Source organism: Sorex araneus, chromosome 7 (genome assembly GCF_027595985.1).
Source record: "Sorex araneus isolate mSorAra2 chromosome 7, mSorAra2.pri, whole genome shotgun sequence".
In the NCBI taxonomy this organism is placed as follows: Eukaryota; Metazoa; Chordata; class Mammalia; order Eulipotyphla; family Soricidae; genus Sorex; species Sorex araneus.
Genome location: NC_073308.1, coordinates 4528772 through 4540960, shown reverse-complemented (window position 1 = coordinate 4540960; position 12189 = coordinate 4528772). Strand labels below are relative to the sequence as shown.

The following is a 12189-nucleotide window of genomic DNA, read 5'->3' as shown; positions in this document are numbered from 1 at the left end:
TTCAATGTATTGCACCCTTTGGAAGTGCGGGGTTGAGTAAAAGGGGTTCCCAGAGAGGGACAAGGGAGGAGAGACTAGAGAAGGAGGTGGCGGTAGATCCAGAGAGAGGCCGGAGCTAGGAGTGCGGGAGATGGAAGATTAAAGATTGAATAAACGGTAACTAATCAGGAACCAGCATGGTCTTCGTTGTTCCTTCGCCTTTCCTTGACCACTGGCTGTCCCAATCCAGTCTACACACTGTGGTTCCAGGGCACCGAACGTGGGCAGTGAGACAGAGCCGCCCGGAGGGTGCAAGTGCACTCGCTCCACGACGAGCTTTAGTTTTACACAGAAAGAAAGAAAGAAAGAAAGAAAGAAAGAAAGAAAGAAAGAAAGAAAGAAAGAAAGAAAGAAAGAAAGAAAGAAAGAAAGAAAGAAAGAAAGAAAGAAAGAAAGAGAGAGAGAAAGAAAGAAAGAAAGAGAAAGAAAGAGAGAAAGAAAGAGAGAAAGAAAGAGAGAGAGAGAAAAAAGAGAGAAAGAGAGAAAGAAAGAAAGAAAGAAAGAAAGAAAGAAAGAAAGAAAGAAAGAAAGAAAGAGAGAGAGAGAAAGAAAGAAAGAGAGAGAAAGAAAGAGAGAAAGAAAGAAAGAAAGAGAGAGAGAAAAAGAGAGAAAGAGAGAAAGAAAGAAAGAAAGAAAGAAAGAAAGAAAGAAAGAAAGAAAGAAAGAAAGAAAGAAAGAAAGGAAGGAAGGAAGGAAGGAAGGAAGGAAGGAAGGAAGGAAGGAAGGAAGGAAGAAAGAAAGAAAGAAAGAAAGAAAGAAAGAAAGAAAGAAAGAAAGAAAGAAAGAAAGAAAGAAAGAAAGAAAGAAAGAAAGAAAGAAAGAAAGAAAGATCTATTCTCACTTCACTTGCCTCTGGCTGTTCTGCTCACCCTGGTCTTCCTTCTCTCACTGATGTAGTTCTCAGTCTTCCACTGGTCTGTATCCCATTCTGCCTCGGGAACCTTTACTTCCTGCTGCTCACTGAGACGCTTCATCAGGAGGCCGGTTCCGGAGAGGAGCTTGGCACACGCCAGCCTCACCTGGGGCTCAGAGCGGTCCATTTCAGAGTCCGGATCCCGTGAGCAATGAGCTTCCTCACGTCACTGTTGGGGATGAGGGACCACAGCTGCTGGATGAGTTGCATGTCCAGTTGGTCTCCGGGGTGTGGTTTCTGTGTGGCAGAGACGATGTCGGTGGCCACGTTGTGACATTCCCACTGCGTCTCGCTGGACTGCTTGACAGCCGGCACGAGGTTGCCGGGCATCCCGGCGTCCTTCTCATGGGCGGTGCCTTTGCTACCGACGGTTTTCTCTGGCAGCGCGATGCCTCTGGTGTTCGCCCCATTTGCAGCATGCGTGCTTTCTGCGGTCTTCTTTCCTGCAGGTGAGTGTGAAGGTTGAAAGGACTGGAGCCAAGGTTCGTCCTGATCTCTCCAAGACAGAGACTCCTCTCTTGGCGGGGACTTGATGAGGTTCTCACCGCAGCGAAAGGAGGCCGCTTGGCGACTCGCACCGGCCTCTCGGGTGCTGATTCCTTCGTCTCTGTACTCACTCTGGCTCTGGGCATTCTGGGCAAAGCCGAGAGTAAGATTTATGAAAACGGTAATTTTTTCCAGTGTGTGACACGGGGCTGGGAAACTTCATGTTCCGAACTCGAGCGTCTGCGTCTTCCAAACCGAGGAGCGTGTTTTTCGAGTCTTTGGGTTTGTTTTTCGCCTCGGCTGGGATTTTTGAAGTGGCAGCAGACGGGCTGGCTGCCCATGGAGAACTGCTCCAGGTGGTGGACACCACCGCCCCGTGCTCCTGGATGGAGGAGGACTCCTCTTTCAAGGAGTTTTCCACCCATTTCCTGGGTGTTCCGCCAAGGGAAGCTCTTTTGGTTCTCTTGGGGCCGCCTCCTGAGCCTTCTCTCTCAGGCAATGTTCCCTAAGTCTAGCTGCTCATTCATGAGAACGGACAGGCTGTTTCTCTATGCTGAGGCCTCCTCCGGTTCAATGGTCAGCTCGGTGCTGGTATTCTTCTTTCGAGTCTGTAAAACCTTCATGAACTCCCTTTTCGTGGTACTTATGGACTCTTCCTCCTCTATCAAAAAAAGAGCTTGCTTTTGATCAAGAAAGGTAACTGGGGATAATTTTGGGAGCACAGACATAAATTCCAGACAAGTAAATTAGTAATCAGGAAACAAGAGCGATATTGGGGGAGGGGGGCACAGGGAAGCCTTAAGTTTACACCTGTGATTGGCAAGAACAGAAGGAGAAACAAAGTGATCATCACTATTTATTCAGAATAAATAGGGCATGAAGTTTAGTGCATGTATTTAGGATTATCCCACTGGGGGGCAGAGTGACAGAAGAGCAGATAAAGTATTTATCTTGTACGCAGCCAACCTGAGTCTGTTCCCCAGCACCCATACTGTCCCTCTAGCCTTACCAGGACTGATTCCTGAACACAAAGTCAGAAGTAAACTTTGACTACCTCTGAGTATGCCCCCAAACAAGCAAACACTCAAACAATAATAATATGATTATTCCACTGGTCCCCAAGGACCAAGTACCCAGTATTCATGACAAATATTTGCTGTTCAGTTAGACTCTTTACAGATCAACTGACTTCTGTTTTATTTTTTGGCCATTCCCAGCCATGCTTAGGGGTTGTTCTTGGTTCTGCTCTCAGAATTCTTGAATTCAACATGATCTGTTTCCAACTGTATACTGTGAATCTGAAAGTATTTCAGATCATTAAAAACTAACTAACTTTGGGTCTGTGATTCAGCCACAGCACACAGAATTGAAGAACAGATGACTTAAATAACATGCATCTTAGAGATAAATGACCTTCCTTTATGATTAAGGAGGAGTTTTAGATAGATAAAATTGAAGATTAAAACTGAGCAAGTTCCAAATTCTGTTTTAAAGTCTACATTTTTTGTTAAGAAATACCTTTTTTAATGTCTACCTGCTCTCAATGCTTATTGGTTTATATAGAGTTAAACATTGAACTAATTTAATAATTTATTCTTTATGCTGACAGTTTTAACTCTTTTAGTAACACAATTTAACCCTAAAGTCCATGTTAGAATCTATCTTATAACTTATAAGCTAATTGAAGAAATATTAATACCATTAATCACTATTAACATTTGAAAACTTTATATAATGTGTCACAGGGAGAGCAATGAGATTAGTTCCTGGTATTTCAAACAAATCACACGTATTTGGATCTTCTTCAGGTTTATCAGAGAAACCATTTAATAAAGTTTACAGATATAATAATGGAGTTATTAGATAATTCAACACCGAGCTAGAGTAGCTAAGCTCAAGAACTTTGAATGGTTTAATGGACTACAAAAATAATCATTTTTTAGTTAGTTTTCTTATGGCTCACAATTATCACATGTCTAACAAAAGTTTAATAAAGCTATCCTGCTCTTGATCATAACAAGGTGTACTACTCAAATAGGTAAAAAGATACATGATAAAGTTTATACTTGGTGCTCAGAATTCATCCAAATATAAACTACACTTGAAAAATAATTGAGGTTTTTTTTTGGGGGGCTACCTAGCAATGCCTAGGGGTTACTTCTGGTTTTGCACTCTGAAATCACTCATGATAGTGTTTGGGGGGCCATTTGAGATGCTGGGGATTGAATCCGGGTTAGTTACATGCAAGGCAATCACCTTACCCGCTTTACTATCTCCAGCCCAAGAGAAAACATTTTTATAATGGCTAAATTTTTACTTTAATTAAATTTTACATGTGTCTATTACTTATACTTGTTTGCATAATTGTTGATAGCATACTTTTTAAGTAATCTAGAACCACCTTATGAAAGTAGATAAATGCCGGGCTAGAGAGAGAGTACAGAAGGTAGAGCATTCACCTTGCATGTGTCCAACCCAGATTTGATCCCTGGAATCCCACATGTTCCCTGAACACCAGCAGAAGTAATTCCTGAGTGCAGAGCCAGGAGTAATCTCTGAGCATTAATGCGTGTTTCTCCCAAAAGCAAATTAAAAACTAATCAACAAATCTTTTTTTGCTAATTATGGCCACCAGGCTGGAGCGATAAGAACAGCAGGTAGGGCATTTGTCTTCCACCTGGCTGACCCGGGTTCGATTCCTCCATTCCTCTCGGAGAGCCTGACAAGCTACCAAAGTATCCCACCCACATGGCAGAGCCTGGCAAGCTCCCCGTGGCTATTTGGTATGCCTAAAACAATAACAACAAGGCTCACAATGGAGACATTACTGGTGCCCGCTCGAGCAAATCGATGAACAACGGACAACAGTGCTACAGTGCTACAGTGCTGCTCTCAGAAATTATTCTGGGTGGTGCCTGGGGGACCACATGGGAATCTGGAATGAAACTCAGGTTGACTGCATGAAAGGAAGCACCCTGGGGCTGGAGCAATAGCACAGTAGATAGGTTGTTTGCCTTGCATGTAGCCAATCCGGGTTCGATTCCCAGCATCCCATATTGTTCCCTGAACACAGCCAGAGCCAGGAGTAACCCATGTGCATCGCCAAAGTGTGACCCAAAAAAGCATAAAAAGAAAAATGCAAGCACCTTCTCCATTATATCATCTCTCTAGACCCTCAACTATGACTTGTTATACTCCCATACCTTTATCCTGTCCTGCCCACATGAGGAGAGAGGGCTCTTTCTCTTTACCTCTTTCGTGTGCTAATATTCTTATTACCATCACAGCCAACAAAGAAATTCCTCCAGAAATCAGGTCCTTATCTGAATGCACCCTTCCTCCACTATCCACTAATTCCTTTGCTTACTAGCCCTTAGTCTCATATTGTTGAATCTGGGAAGATGTCTAAGGATATGTTAATGGATTTGCCAGAGTATATGTCAATGTGCAATGTTGAGAAAATCTAGAAAATGATTTGTTTTGTTTTGTTTGGGGGTGACACTTGGTAATGCTCAGGGGTTACTCCAGGTTCCGTGCTCAGGAAATCACTTCTGGTGGTGCTTGGGAAACTGTATAGGATGCCGGCAATGGAACCCAGGTCTTCTGTGTGCAAGGCAAGTCCCCTACCCACTGTACTATCTCTCTGGCTCCTGAAATAATATTTGAGCTCCCCAAATTGGGGGAAAACAACTCTTATTAGATGTGTATTTTAACTTCACCTACTTCCTACTATTTTCATCTCTACTTAGGGAACCATACAAAGTTTCTGACTGCGTCAAGGTCAAGTATAACATTGTGCAGTTGGGTTTCTCTTGGGGGGACAGTGGGGCCAAATCCAGAAATGTTCAGGGGTTACTTCTCTCTCTGTGCTAAGGGATCACTGCTGCTAGTAATTAGGATCGTCTGGAATGCTAGGGATCAAATCCAGGTCTGCTGTATGGAAGGCAAGTGTCATAGCTACTAGACTATCTCTCCAACCAGCCTTTACTGAAGAATTCAAAGTGCTTTTGGTGGAGTGAAGTTTAGAGGGGGAGTTAAGGGAAGTGAGGAAGAAGCATGGACTTGCAGAGAATCCAAGACTGTGATCACAAGACCTAGGCATTAGGCACATTTAACACTTTTAGTTTTGCTTTTCCTCACCTAAAAAAATGTTATTAGTATTTTATTCTGAATTTTTATTATTTGGTTTAGTTATTCTCTAAAACATTATTGCAGTTGGAGTAACATGGTTTTAATAGAATCAATGCTATTGGTTTCCACGTACAAAGTAAACTTCCCCTGGACCACCGCTGAAGTGCCGAGACACCATGGTCCTTACAGCACCTCCAGTCTGACTCTTCTCCCTCTTCTCCCTGCCACCCCCAACAAATCCCCAGGTTTGATGTTCATCTTATGAAAGGTGATTCGTAAATATTTCTTATGCCCACCTCTGAGAAGAGAGTGGTAGAGTTCAACTCCCTATATTTCTAAGAACTATTTCCCTTGGTAAAAGTCAGAATCTCAGTTACATCATTACCTTAGCAGTCTATGCATGACCTGAGACATCAGAGGAACAGAAGAAAAGGATGGAAGAAGGGAAGGGAGCTAACGATAATGGTCACAAATGAGGGCCACACTCTAGGCAAGGTGCTGGTCCTCCAGATGAGAGCTCAGCCACAGAATGCAGAAGAGAGTCTGAGAAGAGAGTGGTAGATTGCGAAAAGTTTATTTTGAAAATAACACTATCTTTGTGTAAGAAGCAAAGTGATTTGATGTGCCCAATTGCTGATAGCGAATCTGATTCATAATATTCCAGCGTGAAAACACTTTTATGGGTGGGGTGTGTGTGTATGTGTGTGTGTGCTCGCGTGAGTGCGTGGGCACTCGTGAATGTGCCACACTCAGCGGTGCCCAAGGGATACTCCCAGCAGTGCTTGGGAAACTGTTTTGTGGGGGGTTGAACCCCCACCTCCCACATGAAAAGCATGTGGTACAACCTATTGATCTACTTTCCTGGGCCCCTGAAAGCACATTTTGGAAGTTATCAAGCTAAGGTCAGTAAACTTACTATGTGGAAAGATACTGAAGAGCACCTGAGTGCTTTGTAGATGGAAGGGTTAAAATTCAAAGTAGGCCCAGAGGTGAGGATGGTCTAAGAATCCACGAGCCCATCCATCATTAGAAGGATTGAGTGGCAACCTCTGCTTAGAAAACCAGAAATTCTCAGGCTCTAAGCAAAACTTTCATAAGACAGTATGACTTGTACTTGCCTATAAAATTACAAAAACACATGCAATAAAATACCTACACCTGTCCTATGAAGAAAAGGGAACTTGAGATCTGCATTCTGTGGCTGAGCTCTCATCTGGAGGACCAGTACCTTGCCCAGAGTGTGGCCCTCATTTGTGACCATTATCGTTAGCTCCCTTCCCTTCTTCCATCCTTTTCTTCTGTTCCTCTGATGTCTCAGGTCATGCATAGACTGCTAAGGTAATGATGTAACTGAGATTCTGACTTTTACCAAGGGAAATAGTTCTTAAAAATATAGGGAGTTGAACTCTAATAAAAATAATGCAACTGCATAATCAGTTTAAAATGGACCATCAGTGATTAAAATTAAAATGAAACATAAATTAAAAAGCTATTAGCAGGCAATTCAGACTCACCGCAGTGTGTGCTGCTGGTACATTCACAATGTAGTTTGACTACTTTGCAGACAGAGTCTATTTTATTCTTAAATTGGCAGAGGCAGCAGGTGAGATGCCTAGGTAATATCCTAGGAATGGAAACACAGAGAATTAAGTGCAGAGTAAAGGGGTTACTTTAAATAGGTAGAAGAGGCAGCCAAAGCCATTGTGCAGCTATTCAAAATGTTCCTGAGAACCAGGAATGAGGTGCTGCTCGAACTCGGTGGTGGTGGGAACCCAACTGGGAGGTGGTACATGCAAAGCTTGTACCTGAACTCCTCTTCTATCACTTCAGCTCTCAGAAAATTGAGTTTTGTTCTTTAGTCATATCTGGTGGTGCTCAGGGGTTGCTCTCGGCTCTTGGCTCAAGAACGATTACGTATTAGCCACATGCAAGGCAAATACGTAATCACTATTCTATCTCTCCAGCTCCCACATAATGATAAAAATTCCAGTTATCACCTGGGGAAATCTGAAATCACTTTTCCAGACTTTGAAAAAACAGGGACTAGAGTAATATTATAGTATCGCAGGTCTGGCATTTGCTTTGAACACGGTCGACCTGGGTTTGATCGCAGCATCCATGAGACACCAAAAATGATTCTTGACTATCTCATTTTAAAAATATTTTTTAGTGCGCTGGTGAAGGGATGGGTGTTTGAGCATTGGATAACTGAGACTTATATCTGAAAGCTTTGTAACTTTCCACATGGTGATTCAATAAAAGAATTTTTTAAAAAATATATTTTTTAAAAATAAAATTACATCTCAATTAAACATAGCTTAAGAAAAATAAACAAGAAGGGGTATGGTGCCACCAGAATGTCAATCTATACCTGTGAGGCGAGTGCAGCAGCAGCCAGATGGAGCCTTCTGGCTTCCTGATAACCCGAAATTGCTGATGTACCTGTGGCTGAACTCCAACAACTTAGGGCAAGTTTACCAAGAAACTAAACAGCCAAAAATTTGGTATGTTGGAACCACACCCACAAAGCACGTCTTGCTCAGTTATACAAGCTCATTTACTGGCCATATTTCAGAGACCCATAAATCTCAAAAGAGATCAAAAGCTGCAATTAGGGCTGGTCGTGAGGCACCCTACGGCCAAGCGGGCATACTCTGCAGGGCATATGCCAATAGTTATTTCTCTGGAAAAGATGAAAACAAGGGCCACGATCCAGAGACACACAAAATAATCTCTTAACTGAGAAGTTCTCTGCAGAGGTTTCTCCACACCCTAATTGTCTAAACTTTTAGAATTCCAGGAGCACACAGCCGCTCTTGTGGCCGTATGACATCTTATACTATTTATAACAAGCATTACAAAAGAGAGTATGGGGAAGATTGTCTGGTGGGATGAGAAGGTGGATCCTGGGAACACTGGTGGTGGAAGATGTGCACTGGTGGAGGGTTGGGTATCCTATCATTGTATGACTGACACTCAACAAGGAAAGCTTTGTGACTGTATTTCACGGTGATTCAAAAAAATTAAAAAATAAATTAAATTAACATTCTGAATAAAAAATAGTAATGTGGAGTTCATGCCATGTTGTATTAGCTTAATGGCTGAATAAACAGCAGTACTCTTACATTAAAAATGAGAGAGAGAGAAACAAAAATAAAAAGCCTTAAAAAACGAAGTGAAAATAAATGTCAGAAAAATCAACTTACAGTTTTTCCAATTCAAGAGTCATCATGAGGATGTTTTGGACTGGTCCAAGTGACACTTGTGTTGCTCCCATGTCTCTGAGGGAGAAAGCACAAGCATGATGTGAATCCAAATACAGAAGCTCTAGAGTTACATAGATGAGATTAAAGAGGCATAACTTTGATTCTGGCCTTGCTGTAAAGTCAGGTCAATGGTTTACTCTAGACCATAATTCCAGAGAGCTCTTACTGATAAGAGATTTCTTTGTCACCAAATTAATTACAATTTGGTAGACTAAATAAATTTCTTTCCTTCCTTCCTTCCTTCCTTCCTTCCTTCCTTCCTTCCTTCCTTCCTTCCTTCCTTCCTTCCTTCCTTCCTTCCTTCCTTCCTTCCTTCCTTCCTTCCTTCCTTCCTTCCTTCCTTCCTTCCTTCCTTCCTTCCTTCCTTCCTTCCTTCCTTCCTTCCTTCCTTCCTTCCCTTGTTCCCTCCTTCCCTTGCTCCCTCCCTCCCTTCCTACCTCCCTTCTCTTGTCAATTTAGACTTCTCATTCTAAATTGCATCTACTTCTTTTAATGTTTCTTTTTCATGTGAGCTGGGGGTGGCCTTGGATTTTGGCCACATCTGGCAGTACTTGGGAGATATGTTGGGTGCTGTACTTGTGGGTTGCTCTGAGTAGGACTCCAGGGAACACATATGGTGCCAGAGATTGAATCCAGGCCTCTAGCACGCAGTGCATGGGTTCCAACCACTGACCTATCCGGTCCTCTTTTCTTTACTTTCTTTTTTAAAATAATGTTTACATTATTACTTGTTACTTTCTGGAATAAATAATACTTCTACATGCATCTGTATGTTCTTATCTATATGTACTCAACATTGCTCTTTTGCTCTGTTGGCTGTTACCCGTGTACATTCTTTTTTAATCTTTTCCTTTGACAAGAAATCTCATTTCAACAATCCAGTGTTAAAATTGAAATGATAACTTTTAAATTCAATGCAAGACACTTAATCTTTGACAAAAATGGAGAAAAATAAAGACCACAAGTTATACCAAAAATCATATGAGCTACAAACTATTACAATACTTACAGATATTTTAATGCTGGCAATTGAAAAAGATATGAATCTTCCATAGTTGTTCGAGGATTATGACTGAGAATTCTAAAAAAGTACAATAAAATGAAAATTATCTGCATAATCAGTAGCTAGCATTAAAGCTTATATTTATATTACTGGCATGGAACTTGAAGGTGAAAAACTTTATTTTCTGTGATTATCTATAATCACACTTAGAATCCATAAAGCATTCTCCCCCTTTTTTGTTGGTTTGTTTTTGGGTCACACCAGTGATCCACAGGGGGTTACTTCTGGCTCATACACTCAGGAATTACTCCTGGTGGTGCTTGGGGGACCATATGGGGTACTGGGAATTGAATCCGGGTCAGCTGTATGCCAGGCAACCACCCTACCTGCTATGCTATTTCTCCAGCACTAAGCATTCTCCCTTTGGGAAACAGCCACGTCTCAAGATGATAAAGTGAAGGGCAAACGGGGGTGGGGGTGGGGGTGGGCGGAAGGGGGGAAACAAAACAAATGTACAGCAAAAAAAATATGCTAACAAATTTTTCCATGTTGAAAACTCTGTGATAGGGGCCAAATAGTACAGCATAGTACAGCAAGTGGGGCACTTGCCTTTCATGCAGTTGACTTGTATGTTTCATTCCTGGAATCTTATATAGGCCCCAGAACATCCTAGGAGTGATCTCTGAGCACAGAGTCAGGAGCAAGCCCTGAGAACCACTGGTTGTGTCTTCCCATCACCCCATCACCAAATAAGAAAGAAAACCCGAGGAGTGATGATGTCTGCAGGAAGTCCTTGCTCTGCAGCAAATATTATTTCTTTTTCTTTTTAAAAAAGTTTTATAATGTAGAAGTGCCGGAGTCCAGCTCCGGCATGAAGACCACCGACTCAGAGATGAAGCATTGACCAGCAGCTATCGAGGCTGTAGGCAAGGTTTATTCTCAAGCAAGCAGTTTTTATATTCTTAACATACATTTGCCCAGGCACGTAGCCAAGTCAAAAGATGTTCTCATGAGTTATACACCAAACAGACATATTTTGTGTTTGTCTCAGGATACTCTCATTAAAAAATACCAAGTCAGATTATTCCCAAGGTTACTTAGAGCACGAGGAGTATGTACGTGCAGGATGTTTCCTGCTTATCTTGCTGGTAGATTTTACCTTCAAGGCCCCTCTTTCAAGAGGCCCTCTGCACAGGACTCTCCCAAGCCCCCAGTGCAGGTCATACAAAGTTCATTGTCCCACGCTGGTCTCTAGTCTCTAGTCTATGTGCTCTAAGCAATCCCACTACATAGGAGCACGGCTATTTATTCAGCCATTGGTTAAGCTGATTAAATTGGGCATAAACTCCACATTACGTTTAAAAAATTTTTAATTTTATAAGTTAGTTCACAATGTTTGATTACACTCAACATTCAAACACCAATCCCACCACCATTATACCTTCTGTCCACCAAATTTCGGATGTTTCCATCCCAAGCCCCAAGCCCTGTCACAAAACACAACCGAAGTAATATATTTTGTGTTGTTATGAAGAACTGCTGAACATGCTTACAAAAAAGTATTCATATAGGAAACAGCGTGAAGATTGTTCTATTTTGGCAGGAACCATTAAGGCATTCTGGAGGATATCACTAACATGTTGTTGAAGTTTGTGTGGCATGAACTTTGGTGTACATCTCTGAAAATATGTATATATGCATATATAAATATATACATTTCCCCCTATGATTTATTGCCTACTATCTGAACTCCATCAAATGTGGTGTGGTAATTATGGAGAATGGGTAGGAAGTGTTGTACGATGTGTTGCGAGGCCACTTTTGCCGCTGCACAATCCAGGAATATGTTTGCTCATAGGTGAGGCACAGCCTGAGTGCATGGGGCACGGCCTTGAGTATGGCGGCTGTTGGGTTGTGGAGGTTTTTGGCTGCCAGAGCTGGGTCCCTTGGGGTGGGAAGGGCTCTCACCCACACCCCTCTGGGGTGCACTATGTGAAACAGCCTGGTGCGGAGTCCATTGGCATGGTTATGGGGAACTCATGTTATGCTCCCTTTTGGGAGAAGCAGCCATGTCATCTGGACAGTGGCTGATGATGAGATTATCTGGCGCCAGCAGGAGGTGGCTTATGGCATGACCCCTGGGTCACCGGAGACTGGAGAAAGTGAGCAGAAGATCTCCTCTCCTGGTCCCATTGAATCTAGAGTCCAAGGTCACAAAGTTCTGCATTACCTAGGTCATATAGGACTTCACTCATGCGTGAACTCGGCCAGAGCGTGTGGGGAGCAGCCTTGAGTGTGGCATGGGTTCCTGCCTACCTCTGCACTATAGGCCCTTACTGTGTCTTTTGATC

General features: G+C 42.5%; 1 long non-coding RNA gene across 1 annotated transcript in view; it reads right to left on the bottom strand.

Annotated features, from left to right (window-relative positions):
- Window positions 1–785: 785 nt before the first annotated feature.
- Window positions 786–12189, bottom strand: part of LOC129406473 (uncharacterized) — a 56249-nt gene continuing 44845 nt past the window's right edge. Inside the window, exons 3-6 of the long non-coding RNA XR_008631015.1 lie at window positions 9845–9916; window positions 8776–8850; window positions 7084–7193; window positions 786–2099 (exon numbers count right to left, since the gene is read on the bottom strand). This is a non-coding gene — a long non-coding RNA (uncharacterized LOC129406473). The remainder of the gene's footprint in view (window positions 2100–7083; window positions 7194–8775; window positions 8851–9844; window positions 9917–12189) is intronic.